The sequence below is a fragment of the Triticum dicoccoides genome, chromosome 1B, assembly GCF_002162155.2.
Source record: "Triticum dicoccoides isolate Atlit2015 ecotype Zavitan chromosome 1B, WEW_v2.0, whole genome shotgun sequence".
In the NCBI taxonomy this organism is placed as follows: domain Eukaryota; kingdom Viridiplantae; phylum Streptophyta; class Magnoliopsida; order Poales; family Poaceae; genus Triticum; species Triticum dicoccoides.
The window spans coordinates 578,094,406-578,110,503 of NC_041381.1; positions in this window are offsets into that span (position 1 = coordinate 578,094,406).

Genomic DNA, 16,098 nt, shown 5'->3' on the forward strand with positions numbered 1-16,098 from the left:
GAAGGAAAAACAAAAGGAAGAAAAACAGAAGCACAAATTTAATTTGCCTCGCACCGCGGAGGTCCGGCCGTGTGAATGCCCTTCCGATGACTTCTTGAGGAGAGCCACGATTTATGAAGATTTCTATTTATTAATCAAGAATGCTGGCCTCACCGACTTCCTCCGCGACCAACGTCATTAGTATCTCTTACTCACAAATACTTTTGTGCAAAATTTCTACTTTTTCCCTAAGAGTTCACCTCCATCGGTAGAATTTCATTTATATGACGTTGTTAAGAGGATGCCATTAGCTGAATTTTGCGAGGTATGCAAAATACCTTTTGAGGGCACCTTGGATGAACCACACCGTAATGAAGTAGAAGCTTTTATTAACACTATCAAGGTGGGAGAAACCAGGAAGATTTCTGATGCAAGAATCACTAGCATACATTTTCCTGTTTTAGGATACTTTGCCTTATTTGCTAGTCGTTGCCTGATAGGTCGCGGAAACTGTGGGAACCTTAGTATCCCTGATGTTATCATTTTGTTCCGTGGTTTATATCGAAGTAACTCTGTTAGTATGGGTGGAATTGTTGCTAGGCGGTTAAGTCTGAAACGTACTAAAGGCCCCATCTTTGGAGGTATTTATGCCTCACGCCTAGCTGAACATTTTGAAATACCTATTAGGCATGAGGAGGAAGAGGAAACATCACTGCCTCGTGCTTATTTAGATTATAGGAGTATGCTAGCGCATGATTTTCTTATTAAGAGTCGTGAAGGGGAACTCAAATATAAATTGTACGTTGATAAACATCACCCTAAGATTATTACTTTGCCTGCGCCCTCTTTGTTTAACTTGTCTGCAGGTCCTCACATCGTTCCGTGGGCGGCCATTCAAGCCTATCAAAATCCTGCACCCGCCCTGGAACCGGAACCACAAGATGAGCCTCCACAACTATCTGTTTATTCTTGGGATCCAGAGGAGGCTGCCAGCCAATGGCAGCCAGAGCCTTCTTCATCACAGTATGACCCCAACTTCACTTATGGGTATCAGCCAGGCCATCCCTGGCAATAGACCAACTTAGGCTAAAACCTAAGCTTGGGGGAGTACGTATTTCCCACCAACATTACATTCATGTTTACACACACTCATTGCTAGATGTCGGTGTTCATACTCTTTCACTGTAATATCCATGCTAGTTTATTTTCTTTTTCCTGCTTTCTTCTTGTGTGTTTAATAAACCTTAAGAAAAACAAAAAAATAGTAGTAGTTTATTTCTTTGCTGTAGTAATTAAGACGGAAAACCCAAAAATATTTCCCGTTCTTCTTTTATTTGTTGGGAGCTTTCCCGTGTAAATAGTTTTTTTCTTTTCCTTTCTTTGGGGGTCGAGAAGACCATATTGAAAATGCTTAGTGGCTCATATATGCATGAATGATTATTTAACTTAGAGCCCATATTACTTGTCTTCTTTCTTGAGTTGAATGCTTGCAGATTCCAGCTTAGTCCAATGCACGTGCACTCTTATTATTATACACTTCGTTCGGTCATGCAAGTGAAAGGCAATAATGATGATATATGATGGACTTATTGGGATGAGAAAAGCTGGTATGAACTCGACCTCTCTTGTTTTTGTAAATATGATGATTCATCGTTCCTGAGTTAGCTATTATGAAGTAAACATATTTGCAATGACATTTAGAGATTATAGTTGCTTCTGCCATGCTTGATTAGCTATGAGCTATAATGGTTTACCTTTCATGCCAACATGCTATTAGAATGATTATGCTGTGGTATGATGGGATGGTATCCTCCTTTAAATGAATTGAGTGACTAGACTTGGCACATGTTCACGCATGTAGTTGAATAAAATCAACATAGCCTTCATGATATTTATGTTCATGGTGGATTATATCCTACTCATGCTTGTATTCGGTGTAAATTAATTTTGATGCATGTTTACGACTGTTGTCGCTCTCCTAGTTGGTCGCTTCCCAGTCTCTTGCTAGCCTTCACCTGTACTAAGCGGGAATACTGCTTGTGCATCCAAACTCCTTAAACCCCAAAGTTGTTCCATATGAGTCCACTATACCTTCCTATATGCGGTATTTACCTGCCGTTCCAAGTAAATTTGTATGTGCCAAACTCCAAACCTTCAAATAAAATTCTGTTTTGTATACTCGAGCAGCTCATGTTTCAACTAGGGCTGCCCTGATCTTCCATGTTAGGCGGTTATTCTCAAGAGGAGTGGACTCCGCTCCTCATTCACGAGAAAAATGGCTGGTCACCGGGATGCCCAGTCCCATGCTTTATGCAAACTAAATCAAAATAATTGCAAACAAAACTCCCCTTGGGACCCGTTGAATGTTGGAGGCACTCATTATTTCGAGCAAGCCATGGATTGATGCTTGTGGAGGAAGGGGAGTATAAACTCTACCATTTTGTTTGGGAACCGCCTATAATTTGTTTAGCATGGAAGATATCGTCATCTCATAGTTGTTGCATTGACAGCAAAAGTATGCCGCTCAAAATGTTATTCAATCTCTATTTTAAAACCAAGCTCTGGCACCTCTACAAATCCTTGCTTCCCTCTGCGAAGGGCCTATCTATTTACTTTTATGTTGAGTCATCACCCTTCTTATTAAAAAGCACCTGCTGGAGAGCACACTGTCGTTTGCATTCATTATTATTGGTTTATTTCGGGTATGACTTGACTGGATCTCCTTTACCATGAATTACAATGTTTAGTCAGTCCTTGTTCTTTAAAGGTGCTCTGCATTTATGTTTTGCGGTCTCAGAAAGGGCTAGCGAGATACCAGTCTGTTATATCATGTTATAATTATTTTGAGAAAGTGTTGTCATCCGAGTTTTGTTATTATAGCTCGCTAGCTGATTATGCTATTGATATGAGTAACTGTGAGACCTTTGTGTTATTGTGAGAATGGTTAGTTCATAATATTTGCTGAAACTTGAATGCTGGCTTTTCATGTTTACAACAACAAGAGCAAACAGAGTTTGTAAAAGTTTTTTCTTTTTCTCTTTCAGTTTCTCAACTAAATTGCTTGAGGACAAGCAAGGGTTTAAGCTTTGGGGAGTTGATACGTCTCCGTCGTATCTACTTTTCCAAACACTTTTGCCCTTGTTTTGGACTCTAACTTGTATGATTTGAATGGAACTAACCCGGACTGACGATGTTTTTAGCAGAACTTCCATGGTGTCTTTTTTGTGCAGAAAATAAAGATTCTCGGAATGTCCTGAAACTCCACGGAATATCTTAGCATAATTAATAAAAAATCCTCGCAAAAGATGAAGACCAGGGGGCCCACACCCTATCCATGAGGGTGGGGGGCGCCCCCCCTGGGTACGCCCCCCTACCTCGTGGGCCCCCTGGTGGCCGACGCCAACTCCAACTCCATATATTGGCCTTTGGGGAGAAAAAAAGCAGAGAGAAGAAATCATCACGTTTTACGATACAGAGCCACCACAAAGCCCTAATCTCTCTCGGGAGGGCTGATCTGGAGTCCGTTCGGGGCTCCGGAGAGGGGGATTCGTCGCCGTCATCATCATCAACCATCCTCCATCACCAATTTCATGATGCTCACCGCCGTGCGTGAGTAATTCCATCGTAGGCTTGCAGGATGGTGATGCGTTGGATGAGATTTATCATGTAATCGAGTTAGTTTTGATAGGGTTTGATCCCTAGTATCCACTATGTTCTGAGATTAATGTTGCTATGACTTTGCTATGCTTAATGCTTGTCACTAGGGCCTGAGTGCCATGATTTCAGATCTGAACCTATTATGTTTTCATGAATATATGTGAGTTCTTGATCCTATCTTGCAAGTATGTAGTCACCTACTATATGTTATGATCTGGCAACCCCAAAGTGACAATAATCGGAACCACTCCCGGTGATGACCATAGTTTGAGGAGTTCATGTATTCACTATGTGCTAATGCTTTGTTCCGGTTCTCTATTAAAAGGAGGCCTTAATATCCCTTAGTTTCCAATAGGACCCCGCTGCCACGGGAGGGCAGGACAAAAGATGTCATGCAAGTTCTTTTCCATAAGCACGTATGACTATATTCGGAATACATGCCTACATTACATTGATGAACTGGAGCTAGTTCTGTGTCACCCTATGTTATGACTGTTACATGATGAACCACATCCGGCATAATTATCCATCATTGATCCGGTGCCTATGAGTTTTCCATATACTGGTTCTCGCTTATTTACTTTTCCATTGTTACTGTTACAATCACTACAAAATACCAAAAACATTACTTTTGTTGTCCTTACTTTTGTTACCGTTACCACCACTATCATATTAATTTACTACTAAACACTTTGCTGGAGATACTAAGTTTCCAGGTGTGGTTGAATTGACAACTCAACTGCTAATACTTGAGAATATTCTTTGGCTCCCCTTGTGTCGAATCAACAAATTTGGGTTGAATACTCTACCCTCGAAAACTGTTGCGATCCCCTATACTTGTGGGTTATCAGCCCTCATGTCCGTATTTTATTTTTATCGACACCTCTATCTCTAAACATGTGGACATATTTTTCGATTTCGGCTTCTTCTTGAGGACAAGCGAGGTCTAAGCTTGGGGGAGTTGATACGTCCATTTTGCATCATGCTTTTATATCAATATTTATTGCATTATGGGCTGTTATTACACATTATATATCAATACTTATGGCTATTCTCTCTTATTTTATAAGTTTTACAATGAAGAGGGGGAATGCCGGCAGCTGGAATTCTGGCTAGAAAAGGAGCAAACATTGGAAACCTATTCTGCACTGCTCCAAAATACCTGAAACTCCACCAAACTTGTTTTTGCAATTAATAAGAATTATTGAGCGGAAGAAACACCTCAGGGGGCCCACACCCTGGCCAGGAGGGTGGGGGCGCGCCCACCCCTACTGGGCGCGCCCCCTGTCTCCTGGGCCCCTTGGTGGCCCTCCGGTGTCCATCTTCTGCTATATGAAGGCTTCTACCCTGGAAAAAATCGTGGGGAAGCTTACAGGACGAAACTCTGACGCCATGAGGCGAAACCAATCTAGACCTCTGGCGGAGCTGTTCTGCCGGGGATACTTCCCTCCGGGAGGGGGAAATCATCACCATAGTCATCACCAACGATCCTCCCATTGGGAGAGGGTCAATCTCCATCAACATCTTCACCAGCACCATCTCCTCTCAAACCCTAGTTCATCTCTTGTATCCAATCTTGTATCCAAAACCACAAATTGGTACTTGTGGGTTAATAGTAGTGTTGATTACTCCTTGTAGTTGATGCTTATTGGTTTACTTGGTGGAAGATCATATATTCAGATCCTTAATGCATATTATTACTCCTCTGATTATGAAAATGAATATGCTTTGTGAGTAGTTACGTTTGTTCCTGAGGACATGGGTGAAGTCATGCTATTAGTACTCATGTGAATTTGGTATTCGTTCAATATTTTGATGAGATGTATGTTGTCTTTCCTCTAGTGGTGTTATGTGAACGTCGACTACATGACACTTCACCATTATTTGGGCCTAGAGGAAGGCATTGGGAAGTAATAAGTAGATGATGGGTTGCTACAGTGATAGAAGCTTAAACCCTAGTTTATGTGTTGCTTCGTAAGGGGCTGATTTGGATCCATATGTTTAATGTTGTGGTTAGGTTTACCTTAATACTTCTTTTTTAGTTGTGGATGCTTGCAATAGGGGTTAATCATAAGTGGGATGCCTGTCCAAGTAAGGGCAGTACCCGAGAACCGGTCCACCCACATATCAAATTATCAAAGTACCAAACGCGAATCATATGAGCCTGATGAAAACTAGCTTGGCGATAATTCCCATGTGTCCTCGGGAGCTCTTTTCTCATTATAAGAAATTGTCCAGGCTTATCCTTTGCTACAAAAAGGATTGGGCCACCTTGCTGCACTTTATTTACTTTCATTGCTTGTTATTCGTTACAATTTATCATATCATAAAACTATATGTTACCTACAATTTCAGTGCTTGCAGAGAAAACCTTACTGAAAACCACTTATCATTTCCTTCTGATCCTCGTTGGGTTCGACACTCTTACTTATAGAAAGGACTACGATAGATCCCCTACACTTGTGGGTCATCACTGCCCGCCGGTCCGTCCCGAGTCAAACCTGCAGCTGCAATCTGTCATTGCATCCAGCTCGGACTCACCTGCCTTGAGTCGCCAACCACTGACCGGCCACAGCTGCACCTCTCCAACCCGCTGCTGCCGCAGATGCACCATGTCGACCCACTAGAGCACCCTCGTTGCAGCATCTGGGCACCTGCAAGCCACTATTACGGCCGTGTTAAGCCACCTCTGCTAGAGTTGCCTGAGCCGCCCGGTTGCTAGCTGGGTCGTCTCGCGTCAAGCCACCACAGGAGAGAAGCAACTTTTGGGGATCGATTCCAATAATCATCAGCGCGTGAAGTACATCTGGGAAAAAGAAAGCTTAATGACTATGTTCAGTGGCTGAGAGAACAAAGGAAATGAAAAACACAACAGAGCTGTCGGCATCAGTCAAAGATAAGGCGTTGCAAGGAAAGGACCAGGGAGTATTTGTATTCTCCGGTGCTTCGCACTGCTGCTCCACGCTCGAGTCTAAAGCTCCAAGTCCCGAAGCACTTTTCTGCTGCTTGTCCACCCATCAACAAATACTACTTCAGCTAGGACTCGGATGCATGAAGAAATATCAAACTAGTTTTTTAATCTCCCTTTGCTACACTAAGGAGCAAACATCTCAAAGGCACAAGTTTCTAGGTCAATCATGACAAAAGAATTAATCTCATGTGAAGTTTCTTCAAGTGATCTAGTCACATTAGGTTTCAGTCTACAATTACTGTACCTACACATAGTGGATTGAATTCCGATCAGTACAGTACTAAGGATGAAGGAAATATGCCCTAGAGGCCATAATAAAGTTATTATTTATTTCCTTATTTCATGATAAATGTTGATTATTCATGCTAGAATTGTATTAACCAGAAACATAATACATGTGTGAATACATAGACAAACATAGTGTCACTAGTATGCCTCTACTTGACTAGCTCGTTAATCAAAGATGGTTAAGTTTCCTAACCATAGACGTGAGTTGTCATTTGATTAACAGGATCACATCATTAGGAGAATGATGTGATTGACTTGACCCTGCCTTGACTCATTCTGTTAGCTTACTAATTGATCGTTTAGTATGTTGCTATTGCTTTCTTCATGACTTATACATGTTCCTATAACTATGAGATTATGCAACTCCCGTTTACCGGAAGAACACTTTGTGTGCTACCAAACATCACAACGTAACTGGGTGATTATAAAGGTGCTCTACAGGTGTCTCTGAAGGTACTTGTTGAGTTGACGTATTTCCAGATTAGGATTTGTCACTCCGATTGTCGGAGAGGTATCTCTAGGCCCTCTCGGTAATGCACATCACTATAAGCCTTGCAAGCAATGTAGCTAATGAGTTAGTTACGGGGTGATGCATTACGTAACGAGTAAAGAGACTTGTCGGTAACGAGATTGAACTAGGTATTGAGATACCGACGATAGAATCTCGGGCAAGTAACATACCGATGACAAAGGGAACAACGTATGTTGTTATGCGGTTTGACCGATAAAGATGTTCATAGAATATGTAGGAGCCAATATAAGCATTCAGGTTCCGCTATTGGTTATTGACCGGAGACATGTCTCGGTCATGTCTACATAGTTCTCGAACCCGTAGGGTCCGCATGCTTAAAGTTAGATGACAGTTATATTATGAGTTTATGTGTTTTGATGTAACGAAGGTTGTTCGGAGTCCCGGATGTGATCACGGACATGACGAGGAGTCTCGAAATGGTCGAGACATAAAGATCGATATATTGGACGACTATATTTGGACACCGGAATGGTCCCAGGTGAGATTGGGACAATACCGGAGCTCCGAGAGGTTATTGGAACCCCCCCAAGAGGTATATGGGCCTTAATGGGCTTTAGTGGAAAGGAGGGGAAAGGAGCAAGGGAGGGGGAGCCCCCCCCCCCCAAGCCCAATCCCAATTGGGAGGGGGGCCGGCCCCCCCTTTCCTTCCTCCCTCCTTCCTCTTCCTTCCCTCTCCCTCTCCAAATAGGACAAGGAGGAGTCCTACTCCTGGTGGGAGTAGGACTCCCCCCTTGGGCGCGCCTCCTCCCCTTGGCCGGCCCCCTCCTCCACTCCTTTATATACAGGGGAGGGGGCACCCCATAGACACAACAATTGATCATTGATCTCTTAGCCGTGTGCGGTGCCCCCCTCCACCATAGTCCTCCTCGATAATATCGTAGCGGTGCTTAGGCGAAGCCCTGCGTCGGTAGAACATCATCATCGTCACCACTCCGTCATGCTGATGGAACTCTCCCTCGACACTCGGCTGGATCGGAGTTCGAGGGACGTCATCGAGCTGAACGTGTGCAAGAACTCGGAGGTGCCATGATTTCGGTGCTTGATCGGTCGGACCGTGAAGACGTACGACTACATCAACCGCATTGTGCTAACGCTTCCGCTTTCGGTCTACGAGGGTACGTGGACACACTCTCCCCTCTTGTTGCTATGCATCACCATGATCTTGCGTGTGCGTAGGAAACTTTTTGAAATTACTTTGTTCCCCAGCAATGGACTGGACAACTCCGACCATGCACGTGCCCTTAGAATAGGAAATCATCAGCATACTTGATACGGAGGTTGTCGGTTGGTCTTGTTTACATAGGCTGCACTGGAATACATTCAGTACTGGTATCCGCATTCATCCGAAAAGTAAATCATGTGCTATCTGTTCTCAGTATTTTTAGCACATATTAGTTCTTCTGAGAACAATTACTTTGTTATTCAATGTATTTTATGTAGGCCAAAATCCTCTACAAAAGTGAGGTCATGCCATAGACATGAGGTTCTCACCAGTTTAAACGTTGTGGCCAACTCTCGCGCCTGCACTGGTTACCACTGCCGCGGCCGACTCGTCAGACCGCGCCTATGCGCGTTGGACTCCAACACCACGGCCGACTCCATCACCAATGGACACGCGCACGCCACTGGAGAGCCTCCCCACATTGAGACGCTACCGAAGAGTCGCTGTCACATGATGAGTCACCGCCTACCCCCGGGTCGACTCGCGTCCGTTCCATGTTGTTCAAGTCGCCGCCTCCGTCGACTCAAACGCACTGCCGCTGCAGTTTCTGAGCTGCCGCCATGGTGATGCCTCCATTTTGCTGTTGTATTGAGTCGCCGAGGCCGCATTGAGCCGCCTCTGCCGTGTTGAGCAAGCCGGGCTATATTGAGTCGTCGGTCTGCCAGAGCCACATCTGTTGCGTTGAATGGATTATCCGTCATTCGAACAAATCAGGACAATTATTCACTACATCAACACGACGTGGTTGATTCGCCCGTCCGCGTGGCTTACCGCGTCTGCGATTGACTCGCCCGTCCGTGCCGGCTTACAACACCGCGACTGACTCATCTGTTTGTACTGCCTCTGATGCTACGGTCATCTTTACCGTCTATCTCTCACGGCTTGGTCTATATCAACATACCGGGCCACACATGTCTGCATGAGCTGTTTATTGAGTATGGGCAAGTCGCTGTTTGGGTAGCCCGGTTTTATTCCGACAAATTGGAGGCAAATTATAATGTATTATCAGCCGTCGCCTGCACCGGATGGCTCAATGGGCAGGCGCACAAGTCGCCGCCACTACAGTTTAGTTAACTTCAAACAACCAGTTGGAAGGAACCATTGGTTGAGTTGCTGACACGGCTCATACGGGATCATTTATAACCCGCCGCAGTCACCTCAACCTTCTCTGGATTCGCATCGCGCTATCAACACCATTGATATACACCTCATGCTATGGTCAAAATATGAAGAATCTCAAGCCAACTCTTTGAGTCATCTTAAGACTCGGGGGCTATGATGACATGACTCAGCAAATATTGCCAGTTTCAGCAAAAATCAAGAACCACGGGTCATTGGAGGGAAAATAACCCGGTCCCGCAGGCTACTGCTACATTGATTTAAAAGGCCGTCAGAAACTTTCCGGCTTAAAAAGGCGCTTGGCAAACAAAAATTTCCGGCTTAATGGAAGAGTTCTGGGTTATCAAAAGAATATTTGGTTTAAAATCCGGCTCAAGAGACATCTCTCTCCTATAAAGCTTTGAAGCTCTCAATATCCGGTTTAAAGTCCCGGATTAAAAGAATCAATCTCTCGCAAGTTCGAGTTCTCAGGAAAACTTAAAGGGACCAAAGAGAATCTGTTGCAAAGCACAACTCAAACATAGGTACACTGCTTCAATGACCATTGGGGGCTGATCGTATTCGAATATATCTTAAACCCTTTTTTGGTCCGACTTTGATCATATACAAATTAGAGTCGTTAAAAAAATCTTATTATGGTCATTTGGGGGCTTCCTGTTCAAACATAGGTCATATTCGAACCAAAGAGAACATAGCTGTCGGTACCCTCTTGATTGGCACAACGCCAAACCCACTAGGGGGCTTCTTGATCGTATTTGAATCATAGCTTAACCCCTTTTCGGGTACGACTTTGATCGTATTCGAATCAGAGTCGTGAAAAAAACTCTCAAGGTCATTTGGGGGCTTCCTGTTCAAACATAGGTCGTATTCGAACCAAAAAGAACATAGCTGTCGGTACCCTCTTGATAGGCGCAACGCCAAAGCCACTGGGGGCTACATGATCGTGTTCGAATTCTAGCTTAACCCCTTTGGAATGGTTTACTGATCGTATTCGAATCAGAAGCCTCGATTTTTCTTTCTATTTGGCTTAAGTTTTTGAAAGCAATATTTGGGTTTGTCTTGAGATTTTTGTTTAGTTCTAAGTATAAGTGTGGTTTAAATTTAACCTGGCTTGGCGTTGGACGATAAGTCGCCAGCATATGACAATTATCATAAATTTGGAAGTGTTGGTTTCTAAAGATTGTGTTCTCACCCTTACTGCGCAGGCCACATAAACCGGCAGTGCAAATTCAGTATCACAGGTATGATATTATTATTATAGTTATGATTCATAACAGGCTTATCTATGACTCCTTTTTACACATGAGTGGTTATATGTGAGATATTATGACCCGCCCTGCGGTAAACCGCCAAGGGTTCTTGTGATATATTCCTGTGTGCAGGATAAAACTACATTTGGGTGGTTACCCGCCCTGGCTTTTGACGTTAAGTCAGCAGGGTATATGTTGTTTAAACTCTGTGCAGGATTTATAGAGTTATGATTACATAAATTATTAAGTTCAAGCCCATCATCAGAGATTGAAATTGGTGTCTCAAAAGGGTTATCAATTCTTGATTTTCTCAAAGGCTATAAGCCACCGGGTTATGAAATTCCGGCTTACAATGAATGCGCATTAAGTCGCCATCAGCCAAGAGCCGCCGAGTATTTGAACTTCGGATCTACTTGTCAACCGATAAGGTATTCAAATTTCTAATAGCCAAAACTTGGCAGGATTTTCATAATGATATTGAATTATTGAGGTTTCCATACCGAATTATATTATTCAAATCTTGAATAGCCAACATGGCTGGATTTTTATTATGGTTATCAATAACCAATATTGTGATGGAGGTTTTCAAAGTCGCTTCAGCGTAATGGTTATTATTTTATTAATGGACATGATTCATTTCTACAATGGAGGGAGTAGTCCCAAGTCGCTGCAGGCTTATGACCCGGCACTTGAGGGTTATATTATTCAAATTGAGGTTACATCAAATATACAAGTCCCATGTCACTGCCAGCATGCACCATGGCACTTGGGGGCTAATGCAAAGTCATTTTTTGATCACCTTATTGAAGGCCCGGCTCATCACATTGTAATGAGCCGGCCCTTGGGGGCTACCGATTGCTCCTGTCAATAATTCACGGTACAAAAGTCTTAATCCATTATATTCAAGGGTCCACTGCTTAGTTGGTAAAGCACAAAGCTCTTAATCTTGTGGACGTGGGTTCAAGCCCCATGATGGGGTTACATCATATGATGTTCTTTTCAAAGAAGTATATGTAAAGTCCCAGCTCAATATTATCTTACTGAGCTAGCCCTTGGGGGCTACACGTTGCTGTTCAAGTCTACATGATCATATTTATAAACTCACTGCTCATTATTGCATAATGACCCGGCCCTTGGGGGCTACACTGGTTGAAGTTTTCATGAGCATAAGGCAATTACAAGTCCCAGGTTGCTGCAAGCATGACAACCCTGCACTTGGGGGCTATAGGTGATATGTATATAAGGGAGAAAAGTCTTCAAATTCTCAGTTTTGAGCAGACCAAATTGACCCGGTGTCTGCAACAATCATGACCCGGCATCAGCAAACAATTACATGACCCGACATCATTTATTTATAACCCGGCAAATTTGGCAATCATAAATCGGCAAAATCTACATCTTTAAGTCGGCTGAATGTCAGTTGAATATTTCAAGACCAATATTTTTGTCAAGTCAGAGCATTGAAGGCCAACTCAAATGGATTATTTCTTATAAAATTTCTTTACAAGAGCCAATGTTAGCAAATTGGTTATGAAGCTGGCCTATTGACCTGGATTTTTTAGAAGAAGTGCCTGGATTTTTTGCATTGTCAAGGTTTGGACATATCTGTTAAAGGAGATTTGCTATAAGATCTTGAGTATGCATCCAGGAGGAAATGACAAGGACTTAAGGATGATCAGGTGCCGGTTCAGGAAAAAATTTAACCCGGAGCACAACCTATCAAGTTTGTTCTTGTGTTTATTTTACAGGATCAGTTTAACATGGATAAATCCAAATTAAACTGGGGTCTAATGTCGGGGATATACCCTGCGGTATGACCCAACCGGATTTATGGCCCGGCTGGGACTTGGCGCTTCATTGGTAACCCGCCGGAGGATTGGCGACTTACGAGTCTAGCAGCTCACTAGTCTGACGACTCACGGATGGCCCTGACAGCGGGTCAGCTAGAAGACAAGGCCCAAAGGCCCAGAAGGCCGGCTCATGCTATGGTGGGCCGGCTTAAGAGGAAAGGCATACAGAGTTTCCCTTAAGGGGGCAAGACTAGGATTCCGCTTGTTATAGAATAATCCTAGTCCTAGTAGGACTCCACATGTAACCCGCCCCTCTAACTTATATAAGGAGGGGCAGGGCACCCCAAGAGGGGCAGACAATAATCTCAAGGGCTAGACACAACTAAAGGGGAGCCGGCTTATGCAGCGTCTCCTCGATGAGCATAATAAGACCTAGCCACAAACAGCATGTAGGGTTATTACCGGATGATGTTTCCCGGGGCCTGAAGCTGTCTAAACCCTTGTCGTGTGTGTTGATTCGTCTCGCGTCTCTCGTCCCGATCAACCCCTCTCAAGCTACCACATAGATGCGTTGGCCTCACGACTAAGTCCTTTTGCTAGGACATCTGCCGTGACAATTCCATGACAGAAAGCTAAGTTGAAAGATGATGGCAGCAACTACACGGACTGGGTCCGTAACTTGAGGATTATCCTCATTTTTGCACAAAAGAATTACGTCCTGGAAGCACCGTTGGGTGTCAGGCCTGCTGCATATGCTACTGATGACGTTAAGAACGTCTGGCAGAGCAAAGCTGATGACTACTCGATAGTTCAGTGTGCCATGCTTTGCGGCTTAGAATCGGGACTTCAAAGACGTTTTGAACGTCATGGAGCATATGAGATGTTCTAGGAGTTGAAGTTAATATTTCAAGAAAATGCCCGAGTTGAGAGATATGAAGTCTCCAACAAGTTCTACAGCTGCAAAATGGAGGAGAATAGTTCTGTTAGTGAACACATACTCAAAATGTCTGGGTATCATAATCACTTGACTCAACTGGGAGTTGATCTTCTAGTTGATTGTGTCATTGACAGAGTTCTTCAATCACTGCCACCAAGCTATAAAGGCTTCGTGATGAACTATAATATGCAAGGGATGAACAAGACTATTCCTGAGCTCTTCGCGATGCTAAAGGCCACGGAGGTAGAAATCAAAAAGGAGCATCGATGGTCAATAAGACCACTAGTTTCAAGAAAAAGGGCAAAGGGAAGAAAGGGAACTTCAAGAAGAACGACAAAAAGGTTGGAGCTCAAGAGAAGAAACCCAAGTCTAGACCTAAGCCTGAAACTGAGTGATTCTACTGCAAAGGGACTGGTCACTGGAAGCGGAACTGGCCCAAGTATTTGGCGGATAAGAAGGATGGCAAAGTGAAAGGTATATTTGATATACATGTTATTGATGTGTACTTAACTAATGCTCGCAGTAGCGCCTGGGTATTTGATACTGGTTCTGTTGCTCATATTTGCAACTCGAAACAGGGGATGCGGATTAAGAAAAGATTGGCTAAGGACGAGGTGACGATGCGCGTGGGAAATGGTTCCAAAGTCAATGTGATCGCGGTCGGCACGCTACCTCTACATCTACCATCAGGATTAGTTTTAGACCTGAATAATTGTTATTTGGTGCCAGTGTTGAGCATGAACATTATATCTGGATCTTGTTTAATGCGAGACGGTTATTCATTTAAATCAGAGAATAATGGTTGTTCTATTTATATGAGTAATATCTTTTATGGTCATGCACCCCTGCTGAGTGGTCTATTTTTGTAGAATCTCAATAGTAGTGATACACATATTCATAGTGTTGAAGCCAAAAGATTGAAGTTTAATAATGATAGTGCAACTTATTTGTGCACTGCCGTTTGGGTCATATCGGTATAAAGCGCATGAAGAAACTCCATGTTGATGGACTTTTGGAATCACTTGATTATGAATCACTTGGTTCTTGTGAACCGTGCCTTATGGGCAAGATGACTAAAACTTCGTTCTTCGAAACAATGGGATGAGCTACTGACTTGTTGGAAATAATACATACCGATGTATGAGGTCTAATGATTATTGATGCTCGTGGTGGGTATCATTATTTTCTTACCTTCACAGATGATTTAAGGAGATATGGTTATATCTACTTAATGAAGCATAAGTCTGAAACATTTGAAAAGTTCAAAGAATTTCAGAGTGAAGTGGAAAATCATCAAAACAAGAAAATAAAGTTTCTACATTCTGATCGTGGAGGAGAATATTTGAGTTGCGAGTTTGGTATTCATTTGAAACAACATGGGATAGTTTCACAATTAACGCCACCTAGAACACCACAGCGAAATGGTGTGTCCAAAATTCGTAACCGTACTTTACTAGATATGGTGCGATCTATGATGTCTCTTACTGATTTACCGCTATTGTTTTTGGGTTATGCTTTAGAGACGGCTGCATTCACTTTAAATAGGGCACCATCAAAATCCATTGAGACAACGCCTTATGAAATGTGGTTTGGCAAGAAACCAAAGTTGTCGTTTCTTAAAGTTTGGGGTTGCGATGCTTATGTGAAAATGATTCAACCTGATAAGCTCGAACCCAAATCGGAAGTGCGTCTTCATAGGATACCCAAAGGAAACTGATGGGTACACCTTCTATCACAGATCCGAAGGCAAAATCTTTGTTTCTCGGAATGGATCCTTTCTAGAGAAGGAGTTTCTCTCGAAAGTAGTGAGTGGGAGGAAAGTAGAACTTGATGAGGTAACTGTACCTTCTCCCTTATTGGAAATTAGTTCATCGCAGAAATCAGTTCTAGTGATTCCTACACCAATTAGTGAGGAAGCTAATGATGATGATCATGAAGCTTCAGATCAAGTTACTACCGAACCTCGTAGGTCTTCTAGAGTAAGATCCACACCAGAGTGGTATGGTAATCCTGTTCTGGAAGTCATGTTACTAGACCATGATGAACCTACAAACTATGAGGAAGCAATGATGAGCCCAGATTCAGCGAAATGGCTTGAGGCCATGAAATCTGAGATGGGATCCATGTATGAGAACAAAGTGTGGACTTTGGTGGACTTGCCCGATGATCAGCAAGCCATAGAAAATAAATGGATCTTTAAGAAGAAGACCGACTCAAACGGTAATGTTACTGTTTACAAAGCTTGAATTGTTGCAAAAGGTTTTCTACAAGTTCAAGGAGTTGACTACGATGAGACTTTATAACCCTTAGCGATGCTTATGTATGTCTGAATCATGTTAGCAATCTCTGCATT